We start from the raw sequence: 16,441 nt of genomic DNA, 5'->3' as shown, positions 1-16,441 counted from the left end.
GCGGTATTCTGTCATACGCTTTCTTGTGGTCGACTCGCGCCATGGCCAAGTTCTTCTTCAAGATCCTTTGGTCTATGCATAAAAAGTAACGTGTTTCTCTTTTTCCTTATTTGGCATCCTTTCTGTTGCTCGGGAATAGTCTACGATTATAAAGGAAATGATAAATTTTCCCCTCAGTTGTTGTTGTTGTTGTTATTATTATTATTATTATTATTATTATTATTATTATTATTATTATTATTATTATTATTATTATCTATATATTAATACGATAGCGTATGTGTTCTTTTGTGTGTCACGCTTACATCTGGGTCGTTTAATTGTTATGAAATTCCATTTTTGATCTTTATATTAATATCGTAATTCGCTTCGGCCGTTATCACGCTGTGCATCCCTCAAAAAGGAAAGTGAAATATTCCAAATAACCATGTCACCCCTTAAAAGGAAAGTGGAATATCCAATTTACTAAAAAAAAAAAAATTTTTTTAAATGGTGTCGCTGTTGAGGCAAAGCTAATAAAGATGAATTGTCTTTCTTGGCCTTTCGGCTTAGATCAAAGTGTAGTATCTGGTCTTCAAATGCTACATTTCAATTTCTTCTCTCTCAGTGGAGAAGAAATCCTTTACGACTAAGACAATTTTTTCTCCACGTTAAAAAACGACCCTGGTGTCTAAATCTGTCCCGTGGGGAAGCATTGTGAATAGGTACTATGTGTTATGTAACAAAGTTTTAATATTAAAAAGGTAACTGGGAAAAGTAATTTCTGATTTAATTACAAAATGCCCTGGAAATGTCCCTTCTGGTTAATTAAAAAATGCACTGGAAATGTTTCTTCTGGTTAATTATAAGATGTCCTGGAAAATGTCCGTTCTGATTATTTTTTTTGTTTACTTGCCTCCTCACAAGGGCGGAGTTGGACATGGAAAAGCTGCTGAAACAGTTTAGGATTTAAACATTACTTTATTTCAAGTATATTTTAAACAGTGGGGTGGAGAATATGAAGTCAGTCCCGGAAATTACTTAGCCCGTTTACGATTTAAATATTACTTTATTTCATGTATATTTTTAACAGTGGGGTGGGGATATGAAATAAGTCCCGGGAATGGGTGAAACCGTTTACACATTAAACATTACTTTATTTAATGTATATTTTTAACATTGGGATGGGGTATATGAAGTCGGTTCCGGAAATGGCTGCAAACATTTAGGTTTTGGAATTACTTTATTTAATGTATATTTTTAACAATAGGATTGGAGGTAAGAAGTCGGCCCGGAAATAGCTGAAAAGTTTACGATTTAAACATTACTTTATTTCATGTATATTTGTAACCGGTGGGTGGGGGATATGAAGTCAGTCCAGAAAGGGTTTAAACCGTTTACTATTTAGACATTACATTATTTCATGTATATTTATAGCAGTGGGTTGGGATATAAAGTAAGTCCCGGAAATGGCTGAAACCGCTTACGATTAAACCATTACTTTATTTCATGTATATTTTCAACAGTGGAGTGGCGGACATGAAGTAAGTCCCGGGATTGAATGAGATAAGTGCAAATATATACTAGCAGAAAGCGTAGCCCAGTATTGAATGAGATAGGTGGAAAACATGTAGTAGCAGAATACCCAGCGTTGCCCGGGATCAAATGAGAAGAGATATACTAGCAGAATATGCAGCGTCACTTGGAATTGGATAAGATAAGTGGAACATATATACAATGAGAATACCCGGAATTGTTTGATTTGTTTGTAATGAAATAATCAGCCCAGGAAATATATTGAAGTAATTATTTAATAAGGGGGAGCAACATAGTGGATTAAAGTTATGACAATTATTGTCGAAATTAGTAACATATCCAAGAATTATGAAAAATTATGAAATGTGAGTTACTTGATTGGTGTTTGTTATGAAATAATAATCCCAGACAATATACCAAGATACTATATAAGTAGGAGGGGGCATAATGTTTGTTTTTAATTATAAAAATTATTGTCGAAATTAGTAACATATGGAAGATTTATGAAAAATGATGAAATGTGAGTGAATTGATTGATGTGTTTGTAATGAAATAATCAGCCCAGAAAATATATCAAAGTTATTATTTTAGTAATAGAGGGCGATAAGTTGTGTTTAAATTATGAAAAATATTGTCGAAATTAGTAATATTTCCAACAATTACGAAAAATGATGAAATATGTGTTAATTGATTGGTGTATTTATAATAAAATAATCAGCACAGATAATATATCAAAGTTATTATGTTAGTAAGAGAGGACGATAAGGATGGTTTAAATTATGAAAAATAATTGTCGAAATTAGTAACATATCCAAGAATTATAAAAAATGGTATGTTATTTAATGCATTAGTGTGTTTGCAATGAAATAATCAGGCATGACAATATATCAAATTTATTATTTTAGTAAGTGGGGCGATTATGTGGGTTTAAATGATGAAAAATGATTGCCGACATTAGTAACATATCCAAGAATTATGAAAAATGACGAACTGTGAGTTAATTGATTGGCATGTTTGAAATGAAATAATCATCCCGGACCATATATCAAAGTTATTATTTTAGCAGTGGGGTTTTAGAATATGGGTTAAAAATATTAAAAATAATTGTCGAAATGAGTAACATATCCAAGAATTAAGAAAATGATAAAATGTGAGTTAATTGATTGCTGTGTTTTTTATGAAATAATCAGCCCAGACAATATATCAAAGTTATTTTTTTAGGAAGAAAGGGCGATGCGGATGTTTTAAATTATAAAAAAATTATTGTCGAAATTAGTAACATATCCAAGAAATACGAAAAATGACGGAATGGTATTTAATTGATGATGTGTTTATAATAAAATAATCAGCCCAGACAATATATCAACGTTATTATATAAGTAAGCGAGAATGCGATAACGACTGCTTAAATAATGCGAAATTATTGTCGAAATTAGTAACATATCCAAGAATTAAGAAAAATGATGAAATGTTAATTGATTGGTGTGTTTGTAATGAAATAATCAGCCTAGACAATAACCCAAACTTATTATTTAGTAAAGAGGGAGGTGCGAAAATGTGGGTTAAAATTATGAAAAACGATTGTCGAAATAAGTGACATATCCAAGAATTATGAAAAATGATTAAATGTGAGTTCATGCATTAGTGTGTTTGTAATGAAATAATAAGCACAGACAATATATCACTGTTATTATTTTATTTAATTATAAATTATTGTCGAAATTAGTAACATATCCAAGAATTATTAACAAAGATTAAATGTTAGCTAATTGATTGGTGTGTTTGTAATGAAATAATCAGCCAAGGAAATACATCGAAGTTATTATTTTAGTAAGAGAGGACGATAAGGTGTGTTAAAATTATGAAAAATTATTGTCGAAATTAGTAATATTTCCAACAATTACGAAAAATTATGAAATGTGTGTTAATGGATTGGTGTGTTTGCAATAAAATAATCAGCCCAGACAATATATCGAACTTATTATGTTAGGAAGAGAAAGCGATAAGGATGGTGTTAATTATGAAAACTAATTATCGAAATTAGTAATATATCCAAGAATTAAAAAAATATGAAATGTGAGTTAATTGATTGGTGTGTTTGTAATGAAATAATCAGCCTAGAAAATATATCAAAGTTATTACTTTAGTAAGGTGTACAATATGATGAATTTAAATGATGAAAAATTATTGTCAAAATTAGTACCATATCCAAGAATTATGAAAAATGATGAAATGTGAGTTAATTGATAGTTGTGTTTTTTTTAATGAAATAATCAGCTCATACAATATATCAAATTTAATATTTCAGTAAAGGGAGGGGTGATAATGTGGGTTAAAATTATTAAAAATTATTGTCGAACATAGTAACATATTCAATAATTATGAAAAATGACGAAATGTGAGTTAATCTACCGGTGTGTTTGTAATGAAATAATCAGCCCATGAAATATATCAAAGTTATTATTTTAGTAAGAGGGCGATACATTCTTAATAAAAGGGCTAGAATAATATGATTGTGCCTTCATTCATGCTGAACAGAACGTTCACAGAATTCCAAGCAACAATATATTACATATGAAAAATACAGTTGTGGAATTTCTACAGGTCCCACTAGTTATTATTATTATTATTATTATTATTATTATTATTATTATTATTATTATTATTATTATTATTATTAATGAGCATCTAAAAACAAAATGGAAAACACTAATAATTAAAATTTGTCAAATAACAGGCTTAGTCGTTTCATCAGAACATGACATGAGGCTAAAAAATATAAAATGCTATGTAAATACAGGGAACTTGCAAAAAATTGTTGTTGATATGAAACATGAAGAGAAGTTTAATACCAATAATTAAACAAATACTATGAACAGATCCGAAAAAAATAGGAAAAAAATAGGACAAATTGGAATCGCAAAGAGGATGGACATCTTTCAAATGATAGCACTGATGAAACTACTGACAAGTAAGAAATAAATATTCAATCGCGCTAATCAACCCACATGTGACAGACACTAACACACCACCAACATATTGATCAGTTCTAAATGACAGTTTTCTGGATATGAATGGTACAATCTTTAATAGGTATAATACTAAGAATACAGTTACAAATTACAAAAACTTTTACCCTGTCATGTCTGAAGGAACGAGAACAAACTACTATTCGTGGATTGAATAAATGGATCCGTTCGAAATTCCGTACAGATACCCGAGTTTACATCAGCCTAACCGTAATAATATTCAAGATTAAAACCATGGTTGTTGTCTTGCAAGTAATGCAAATTATGAATAAGTGTTTATGATTATTAGATTTGGTTTGTGTGAAGAAATTGTGGAAAAACTTGAAAAATTATAAGTTACTAGACTTTTTTTTTACTTGGGAGTCATCATTTATCAAAGTCTGAAGGCTACTCGAGGATAAAGATTAATGGATGTAGGGTGGTAGTGCAGTAATCGTTAATGGCGTAAATTGGGTAGAATTTGATTATTTATGAGGACGGCTAAACAAGAATTTGTTTACATTGGATTTGAAGGCTGCTATGTTGCATTCAAACGGGAAGCAGGCCAGCAGAACAGTATTTCACGGGCGAGCAATCCTGGGAAAGAAGCTTTGCGTTTTGGATAATTTCAATTTGCATAAGAGCTAGACTTTATTTCTGTCGCGATGCAAACAAGATATTCATTGTGCGCAACGATTTAATGTCAATTCAATACAAAAACAAAAAAAAATTGATGCGATAAAATGTTTAGTTCTATTTTTCTACAATTACATTTAAAAAAACTTTGTTTGTGCCTGTGTTTCTGTAATTTCATCTCTATAGACTCCGAAATAGCTGGGCAGAATTTTTAAAGAGTCGCACGAATGGATGAGTTGGTTGGTTGTTTTTGTTTAACGGCATATCGACCCTTTTCAGGTTATTTAATGGCGAATCCAAAGATTTTGAAGATTTTTTTTTTTAATAGAATATATTTGTTGTTTTCAAGTCGGTTTCTATTTAACCCATAGTTGGGATCCTAACAGGTACTACCACTCCGGGTTAGAGTGGACCTGGGAGCAATGGCAATTAAAGGGTGGCTCCACACTCCCTAAAGTCTGCAAGCTGGGACCTCACCACTGGATATAGTTTAAGGTCATATCCAGGACCTCGCACGAATGGAACTTGATGTGTTTGTGAGTGTTCTTACATAGGTCTTGATAAGTATCGAAAATCGATAATCGCAAACGTCCGATTAAGTCCGATTTTGACCAAAGTAAACACTTTTTATGTTGCATAGGGGGGCGCATACTGTAGAAGATGACGGGTTCATATCGGAGACATGGATAACGGCAACTCAGAACAGATGATGATGATAATGAGGGAGGCATAACAGACTGGGATGATTCTTGGGGACTTCATAATATTAATGCAGACTGGGAGATATGATACAATAGTTCTAAACACATATAGAGGAGAGGAGATTCGTTATTATGATAAATGAGGCACATTAGTTTTAAGGGGGTATACAAGAGTTCGTTTATAGATGAATATACAAAACACATTTACCTTTTCGGTTGTGAGGAATGACGACACGAGACAAACAGTTACAAATTATTAATGGTGATTTCTTAATTCATCTGTCGGCCGATTGATGAAGTCAGGAATTCAAGCCTTTTCGCTTACATTAGTCTACTCTCCTCCCTTCGCCTCTATGGGGCTCCCAGTCTCCAACTGACTCTATCACTGTGTGTGATCTGCTCCGATTATCTGACTCTAATCAACTTCGAACCCTCGATTCATATATTGAGAAATCTCCTTTGTTTATGACGTCAGAAGTGTGGTTCCCAACGTGATTAACTTTCACGTTGATTTACATATGTCTGCCCAAACACACTTTTGGCAAACAAAGGATTCTCAATTCTAATTTAATATCTAATCTATTTTTAAACAATATTTTTTAACTCGCATTGTCCATTCTTTTAACTGACATATTTAATATCCAGTTATTCTAAAAGAATGGACAATCGCTTTTTTTCCGACATAAATAATACTTAGCTATTTCTAAAAGAATTAACAATCGAATTCAAATGATTATGCAAAAAAAAGGTCATAAAATCAATAGCTGACTTTTGATAAGCCAGGGGTCCGTTCGAAATGAATGTTTTTATTTATAGCGCAATTAAACCATGATACTTGACTTTTGCATTTTCAACGTTAAATGAAATCATTATTTTTCAGATCATTTTATAAAACCAGCTGCAGATTCTCTACAGTGCAATGTAGACGACAATGTATTGTGGACTAAGTCACTGTGGGGAGGCATGTGAGGCTTCCTCTCGGTACACTGCGGGGTGGAGGTCCTAATTAGAGCAGGCATCGATCGATTTGAATTTAAAAAATGGGCGATTTTACACAATTCGATGAAAATAAAATTATGGGTACGTGAAACATTTGTTGATCCTTATTCAATCCCTGACAACATCGGGCTTCCATGCTAGTCTATAAATAATTTATTTATGAAAACTGTCAGGATTTTTCTCGGTTGTTTCGTGTCGATAGCTTGACACAAAATTTCAGACTTATTTACTTAGCAAAATTGTGTGTGTGTGTGTGTGTGTGTGTGTGTGTGTGTGGCAAATTTTGATACAAATTGGGTGGATTTGTCTCAGTTGTTTTTTTTTATATAGTTTGACACTGATATTCTATCGTTAAACTCCTAAAATATTACATGTCAGTTCACATTCTCTGTTGTCCCTCCCCGTCTCTCTCTAACGCCCCTAAAATATTACATTTCAGCTTTCATTCTCAGCCTCTTTCTCTCCCTCTATCCGTCTGCCTCTCTTTTATAAAAACTCTTAAGTATTATATTTCATCTCTCTATTTAGCTCGTTCTATTTATCTTTATCTATCTATCTCTCCCCATTTTTTTCTTTTAAAACCCTTAAAATATTACGTTTCATTCCTCTCTCTCTCTTTCTCTCTCTCTTTTTCTCTCTCTCTCTCTCTCTCTCTCTTTCTCTGTTTAAAATGTCTACAGCATTACATTTTAGACGTTCCTGACCTTCGGACCAAGATCAAAGCGTAGTATCTGTTCTTCAGATGCCCCTCTTAAATTTCTTGTTCTCTGTCAGGACTTCACGACTGAGATAATTTTTACTTTCGCTCCTTTTCCCCACGTTAAAAAAACGTCCCTGGGGTCTACCCCTGTCCCGTGGGGAGGAATCGTAAAAAGGAACATTTTAGCTTTTTCTAACCCATAAATATCACATATCACCTCTCTCTTTCTCGCTGTTAAAGCTGGCCGTCGGATTTGTTCATTGCGAATGGAGTTAGAAATGGCTTCGTGGCATGGTTTGAATCTCTCGACCTGCTGTAATCTTGACACCCTGCACTGATGATTCCCGAAAAGATGCAACACTAATGTCTGTAGGTATTTAGAAATTATTATAGAAATAATTATGTCAGCCCCTTTAAGAAGTCACTTAAGCTCGCATGTACAGATCATGATGTCATAATCATTAGATCACTATGGACAGACGTTTCGACATTTAAAAATAATTTCAACAAATTTCTCGCGGTCAATGTTGGCTGTGTGATTTGTTCTTTGCTAATGGAGTCAGAGATGATTTCGTGGCCAGGTTCGACTCTCCCGACCGGCTGTATCGTGACACCTTGCACTGATAATTCTTGAAAGGATGAAAGACTAGTGTCTGTAGGTATTTTAAAATTACCATAGTAATAAGTAATAATTATATATATATATATATATATATATATATATATATATATATATATATATATATATATATATATATATATATATATATATATATACAAGGTGTCCACAATGTCTGGCTACATAATCTACAGGGTGTCCATAAAGTCTGGCTAGATAATCTAAAGGGTGTCCACAAAGTCTGGCTATATAATCTAAAGGGTGTCCACAAAGTCTGGCTGTATAATCTACAGAGTGTCCACAAAGTCTGGCTATATAATCTACAGAGTGTCCACAAAGTCTGGCTACATAATCTAAAGGGTGCCCATAAAGTCTGGCTGCATAATATAAAGGGCGTCCACAAAGTCTGGCTACATAATCTAAAGGGTGCCCACAAAGTCTGGCTATATAATCTAAAGGGCGTCCACAAAGTCTGGCTACATAATCTAAAGGGCGTCCACAAAGTCTGGCTACATAATCTAAAGGGTGCCCATAAAGTCTGGCTACCTAATATAAAGGGTGTCCACAAAGTCTGGCTACATAATCTAAAGGGTGTCCACAAAATCTGGCTGCATAATCTAAAGGGCGTCCACAAAGTCTGGCTCCATAATCTACATGGTGCCCACAAAGTCTGCTTGCATTAAGTAGCCAGACTTTGTGGACACCCAGTATATAGGATTACTTCATTTAATCACATCAATTAATATACGAAGATATAATTTTATGCGTAAGTTTTCAGTATTTACTTCAGCAGTGCTTAATACATTGGTAGAGCTAGGTAGTAAGTTATGAAAATATATATGGCAATTAAGAATATTCTGCGTTTCATTCTCGTGAGAATTCGCCAACCTTATATTCAGTCACTCTAATGAGTCGTGGACGACGAAACACGTGTCAGTGGATTATTATATTTTAAAAATAATATAAATGGCGCTCCTCATTTAGGGGTTACCAAATTGGTCAAAGGGAAAATTATTCCAAGCACACATTTAGGTAAAAATGCACTTTCGTATAAAAGCTTGAATTCATTCAAGAATTTATCGCTAACAAAACAAATAAAAACATCTACATAAAAGTGATACATTTAGTAGTCCTGCGAGGTTAGCCGCGTGGTAGAGGTTTAGGCTTCTTATCACGACGTGCCGATTTCAAATCTCGCTATATTCAGCCACTCTGATGAGTCGTGGACGACGAAACACGTGTCAGTGGATAATTATATTTTAAAAATAATATATATGCCGCTCTCCATTTAGGGGGTACCAAATTGGTCAAAGGGAAAATTATTCCCAACACGCATTTAGGTAAAAATGCACTTTCGTATAAATACTTGAATTCATTCAAGAAAGTATCGCTAACAAAAACATTATATATATATATATATATATATATATATATATATATATATATATATATATATATACAGCCTTTCAGACTTTACACGACCGGTCGCCACAGCCGATTGAAAATTTCTTGGGGCAACTAAAAATCGTAAATCACTCGCCCGCCAGTCGATAAAATTTCTTTAAATAAAGAATCAGGAAAAACTCCTTTATTTTACGACTCTCAAATATGCGGTGACTTAGAATGACCTATGTCTCATCATTTGTGAATTCTTTCACTTCTAGCTGTGAGACCGTTGGAATATCGTATTGAAAAAAGAGTGGTCACGCTAAAGGTCAACAAGAGGTCAAATTTACACATTCGGCGTGTAGTCAAAATGTCGCCTTCATTTAGCTCTCTGATTTTGAAATTCATTTGGAAAAAAAATTGTTCGACGTTACAACTACATACACTTCATGCTTACAAAAGTAAAGACGAACATTTTAAAGAGGAAAAAACGCATCGCTCCGTCAAGCACGCACCGAAAATTAAATTATACAACAAGTAAGTAATCATAATTTTCTCAATTATATAAATTCGGATATTTGCATGCTCTTTTTTGCACAACTTTAAAAAAAAATCATCGATACCCAATTTTAAAAATAATATTCTAAATTTTAGAATGTTGTTCCGAGGTGAATTCTTTGTTTTAATAGAAACAAAAGAGACCAATTTCTGTTCTATATCAAAGTTTTTTTTTTTCATAAATTACAAAGAAAAAATGACCGTTTAAATTTTAAAAAGATATTAAACCATTAAGAAATCTAGTTCATTTCAGCTAAATGGTATTTTTTTTTTAATATCAGAGATTTCGGGCAACGGAGATCTCGTATCAGTTGTGTTTCTTCGTAAACAAACATTATTTATTCCAGGGACGATAGAAATGTATTAGGATATGAACAGATCTGGACATGAATTATAAAAATGTAAACACATAAAAATATCAAGACGGCTGATTATTAATAACATGTTATACATGATATAATATTTCGACTTGCCTTGTAAAAAATAAAAATATAGAATAAGTGTATAAAAAACCTTTATTGTTTCATTAACAAAGCTATTTAATTACTAAGTCAATCTATATAAATTTAGCTGAAATTTTCAATGCTATATGATGCTAAATGTCCATTTTTATTATGATCTCGCTTCGAGTTTTGTTCAGTAATTATTGTAAGTAACTATTTCTGATTCTTTTGAGCTGCTGGGATGATTGTGTGTTTCAGAATATTTTTCAGTTAGAGACTTCATGTTGAAATGTTTTAATGAAAAATGAATCTCTAATATTTGTTTTGCATTTTAAAATATATTTATTTCAAGGGTGTGATTGTACATTATGTTTTCTTTGTGTATAAAGTTAGATATATTCGTTTTCTAACGGAACCAATAAACACAGTCTTGAATTATTTATATTTCAATTGTCATTTTTATACTATGTATCAGCATCCGAAGAAATGATTCTTATTTCTATGGAACAATAATATGAATGATGCTATAGCAGTATCAGAATTTTTGTAGGAATTTTTGACACCCCTAACACGAAACTGCGAATACAATATAAAAATCTCGTAATTTCTCTGTTAAAAGTGGGTTATTTATTTTCTTTATGGATTATACTTCCAAAATAAACTATTACAGTTGTTTTAAAAGTAATAAAAATATTTTAATTTTTTTTTTAAAACAGTAATGAATTTTCCGAACTCAATATTTTTCAATTTTTAAACTCAATATTTTTAAATTTTTAAATTTTAAAAATCTATCAAAATTTTTCTATTGATTCTATTTTTACGATATTTTCAGGGTCAATGTGAAATTTTATGTTCTTTCCAATAAACCGAATATAATATTTTAGACAAACGTTTTTTTTTAATTCACGCCCCCCCATTTTCACGCGCCCCCATTTTCACGCCCCCCCATTTTGAAATGTCTATTAAAAAGTAAATAATTAATTTATGTTTAATAGGTTTATATATCACAAATTGAAGAGAAAAGGTCAATAAATAATATATTCAAATTTAAAACAAAAAAAAAATCAGTTTTTTAGAAATTTACCTGTAAAGTCCGAAGTTTAAAACCTTATTTTATAAGAACACATTTTTTCTTTTTGTCTTTTTTTTTTTTTTTTTAATGAAACCTTGGTCCTTGCTCCTTTAATTGAAAAAAAAATTAGGGCTTGAATTACATTTTTCGAGGAGTTATAAGCTTAGAAAGATAGGGGGTCGAATAATTTACGCCTCTCATTTTGAAATGTCTATTAAAAAGTAAATAATTAATTTATGTTTAATAGGTTTATATATCACAAATTGAAGAGAAAAGGTCAATAAATAATATATTCAAATTTAAAACAAAAAAAAAATCAGTTTTTTAGAAATTTACCTGTAAAGTCCGAAGTTTAAAACCTTTAAAAAAAAAAAAAAACACATTGTTTTGTTTTGTTTTTTTTTAAATAAAACCTTGGTCCTTACTCCTTTAATTGAAAAAAAAAATTAGGGCTTGAATTACATTTTTCGAGGAGTTATAAGCTTGGAAAGATGGGGTGGAATTATTCACTATTTTCACGAAATTTCTGACACTGCTAATGATGCTATATAAAGAAACTGGTGTTGTATTTTAACGTTTTGTTGAATATTTTCTGAAATGTTTGTAATAATAAAATAGTTAACTTACAAGAGTTAAACAAATATTTTCTTGTTAGGTTATACACACGGTTATTTCTTGAATTCTTGTGAAATTATTTACTATTATTTACTGAAACAAAGACATAAAGTCGGACGAGTAAAAATATTTTGGGGCGAGTAAATTTTCCCTCACACTCAACCGGCAGTCGTTTTCAAATCTCAAAGGATATATATATATATATATATATATATATATATATATATATATATATATATATATATATATATATATATATATATATATATATATATATGCACAGTCTTTGAGATTTGAAAAAAAAGCACTCGACTGCCGGCCGAGTGTGACGAAAAATTTACTATATATATATATATATATATATATATATATATATATATATATATATATATATATATATATATACTATTTCTCTTTCTTTCTAAAACGTTACATTCAGCTTTCTCTGTCTCCCTTCTCGTCTTTCTTAACTCTTAACATATTACATTAATGTCTATCTTCCTCTGTCTTTCTCTTCCCCCTCTTTCTCTCTCTCTTTCTCTCTAAAACCGCCTAAAATGATACATTTCAGCTCACATTATTTCTTACACTCACCGTCTCTCTCTCTCTCTCTTCCACCCCCAACCTCATGATGTTTAAATCGCTTCTTTCTCGTACACCTCCTATCCATCTTTTATTTCCCGCGTCAATACAAGCAATTCTCTAAACAAATAAATCCTGCTAAACATTTGATGCAATTGGAGAGCAGCGGCCATTTTACGGCTGCCATTAACCGCCGACCCTTTTGTCTCTTTGTAAACAGTCCACCTCGATCTCTACACACTCCACTGCCTCCACACGTGGGTGGCGATTCGACCCCTTCTTTCTTTTCTCAATTACTGACATCGCTTTTTACGATCGTTGCTTTCATTCGCAGAATTAAACACTCTAAAAATATTTGTACATCCACCGTTTGTTTTCTTCTACTCACACAACTACGTACACGCACGTACACGCCCGTACACACACGTACACGCACGTACACACATTCCAGCTACAAGAGGCGAATTATTGCCAGTCGTGAAGTAACTTGAGATATTTTAGTTGAGTTTTTTAAGATCGCAAATCATGGGGTACAAATTACTAAAGACTTAAATGGTTTTAATTGTATATTTCTCATCAATATCACAATGGAAAATTAATAAAATACTAGCAAGCCACCCGGCGATGCCCGGTGTAAAATACTCTTAAATATGATATTTTAATTGATACAGATTACGTATTTATTATTATAGAGACCATTTGTATGTGTATATATAAATAGTCAACCACATACAGGTCTGTTTCGTTGTATATATATATATATATATATATATATATATATATATATATATATATATATATATATATATATGTATATATATATATATATATATATATATATATATATATATGCAGTAGCCATATGCAAATGACAAAGCCGGCTGCACAATGCGAGGTGTTCAAGACGTGTTCAAGACGCGAGAAAGCGGAAAATGACGTGTGTATGACATGCGAAAGCGAGAAAAGAACGCGCTTGAGATACGATAGAGCGAAAAAGGACGTGTCCGGGACGCGGATGTTCGAAGTTGGATTCGAGACGTGTTCGAGACGCGTGGCTGGCGTCAGAGCTGAAACGAAATGTCACGCGTGGCCGGAAAAGGTTTAACGAGCTGTTTAAAAGATTTAGAAAAAATGTGTTGTTGAAAATACCAGATATAAAGGCTTTTGGTAAAAAAAAAAAAAATTAGTCGAGTTTTTTCCTGTCCTAGGTTTCTGGCAACGGAGTTCATAGCATGTTGGCCATGTTAAAATGTAGCTACGTCGTTAAAAAGATATCCAACTTTACAATGGAGTCTAAGGTGGCTTCGTTGCGGGGTTCGAATCCTTTGACTAGCGTTTGTCATCATTTGCTGCACTGATGATTGCATAAGCGTGAAAGTCCAGTGTCTGTTGGTATATATAAATAATTATTTAAAATTTATATATCGCTCCTTTAAGAAATAAAAACAATTCTTAAAGTTGAGCACTTTCTAGAGAAATTGAAAAAGTCAGCAAGTTAGTCTTGTATGCGAGATCGTAACTTACTGTTACGTGTTCATTTGAAGATCGTCTGTATTAAACGCTATGCTGCATTAATGTTAAAAATTTCCTTTAATTTCGTGCCGATGAACGGTGGTCCTGGGGGTTGTTCTTCGCTAATGGAGCTAAAGGTCGTTTACTTTTAGAGTTCGAATCCTTCGACCAGCGTTGATCTTCATTTCCTGTACTGCTGATTGCGTAAGCCTGAAACACCATTGTCTGTAGGTATATCACACACACACACACACACACACACACATATATATATATATATATATAAGGGCTGTACGTGGATTATTATATATATATATATATATATATATATATATATATATATATATATATATATACAGGGGCTGTACGTGGATTATTATATATATAGACATATAAGGGCTGTACGTGGATGATTATATATATATATACATATATATATATATATGTATATATATATCAGTGTTTGGACAATTAATCGGAAATCGAAAAAATTGGAACGTTTTGGGGCATCGGAATCGGAAAAACTTGTGTCTATTTTCCGATGCCGAAAGCGATTCCTTTAATTATCCTTTTTATTTGATTTTGTTTGAAACACAATCGTTCACTTCTGATATTAAAAATAAAATTATATTTATTGAGTTTAAATTCCCAGTAAAGCTAAAATCTATAGATCAACCCAACCACAAGTTTGCTTTGACATTTGAGAAAATATATTCGCATTTAACATGTTTATATATATATATATATATATATATATATATATATATATATATATATATAGATGAATTGGATGCAATATATAGTAATGATTTAAAAAGTATAAAAAAAAAACAAAAAACTAATGCGCCACAACCGAGAATCGAAACCAAAACGTTCATCTTACGATTTATTTTGCCTCTGCCGTCACTGACTGGGCTATGAAAACATGGTTACAGCAATGCTAAAAATTAAAACATCAACCAATAGCTACGTTATGCATTCGTAATGTCGGCGTTCGACTTTCACCTGGCAAATTTCATTTTTTTTTTTAATTTTCACACTTTTGCACCGATTTTTTCCGGGCTAAAACGCAAATATAAAGTTTTGCATGGATTCAAATACCTTATATATGAAGTTTCCTGTCTGTAGACCAAAAGCTCTAGGAGAGGTTTGGTAGGTAGGATTTGTTAAACAAAAATATATATGTATACATAAATATATATGGAAACAATTTTGTGTTTACTATAACCTTTTTACGCAAATATTATGCAAGTATAAATCTTGTAGAATATCTGCATGAATATAATTACAGGTAATAGTAAACTAAAGATGATTATCCCATTAGACTAGCGGAGGGGGTACCCGGCGTTTTCCGGGTGTTTGGAGGTGTGTGTGCTCGGGCGGGGGTAGGGGGTGTTAATCAAAAGATAAGAATAAGCGAAGTAAAAAAAAAAACTAACGTAAGGCAAACGAACGATGTAAAATGTAAAAATGGGAAAAACAAAAAAGGGAAACGCGAAACAGAAAAACGAACGTTAAAAAATCTGAAAAATGCCCCCCCCCCCAAAAAAAAAACACGTGAAAAATTGCTTAAATAACCCTGCTTCAATATTAAGATTTAAAAAAATTTTTAAAAAAAGACATCTCACACCACGATTCGAACCCAAAACCTTTAGATAAGCTAAGACGACGTCGACGTAATTGTATCAGTTTTGTTTAAATATTTGAATTAAATCAGGTTCCGACGTCGTATGACGCATGCGTAGAACCGAACTCGTCATGAGAGGGGGATTTTTGCTGACTCCTCCCTGTAGAAAACTGCTGATTTTAGGGTGAAGGAATTAACGTTTTTGGCCAATTTTCCGATATTTGTCGGGCGAAGGTTGGAAGTTTAAAATGATACCGATCTGGCGAAAATCCGTGACCAGTGTCGAAAGTTTTGCGAGACATACAAGCACACATACATACAAACAAACACGCTTACGTACACACATTTTCTCTTTTATATATATATATATATATATAGAATATATTCAACCCAATATATAGTAATGATTATAACAGTTAAAAAATGACACGTGTGCCATCAACGAGAATCGAAGCCGGTACTTGTAGC

At 32.2% G+C, this 16,441-nt stretch overlaps 1 pseudogene; it reads left to right on the top strand.

The window, feature by feature from the left end:
- The first annotated feature begins 526 nt into the window (after positions 1-526).
- LOC145243292 (U2 spliceosomal RNA) lies at positions 527-654 on the top strand (annotated as a pseudogene).
- The last annotated feature ends 15,787 nt before the right edge of the window (positions 655-16,441 follow it).

This window comes from Euprymna scolopes, chromosome 21 (genome assembly GCF_053919585.1).
Source record: "Euprymna scolopes isolate OS-2025 chromosome 21, ASM5391958v1, whole genome shotgun sequence".
Taxonomy (NCBI): Eukaryota; Metazoa; Mollusca; class Cephalopoda; order Sepiida; family Sepiolidae; genus Euprymna; species Euprymna scolopes.
Note: the sequence above shows the minus strand (reverse complement) of the source record. Positions and strands in the feature narration are given on the sequence as shown.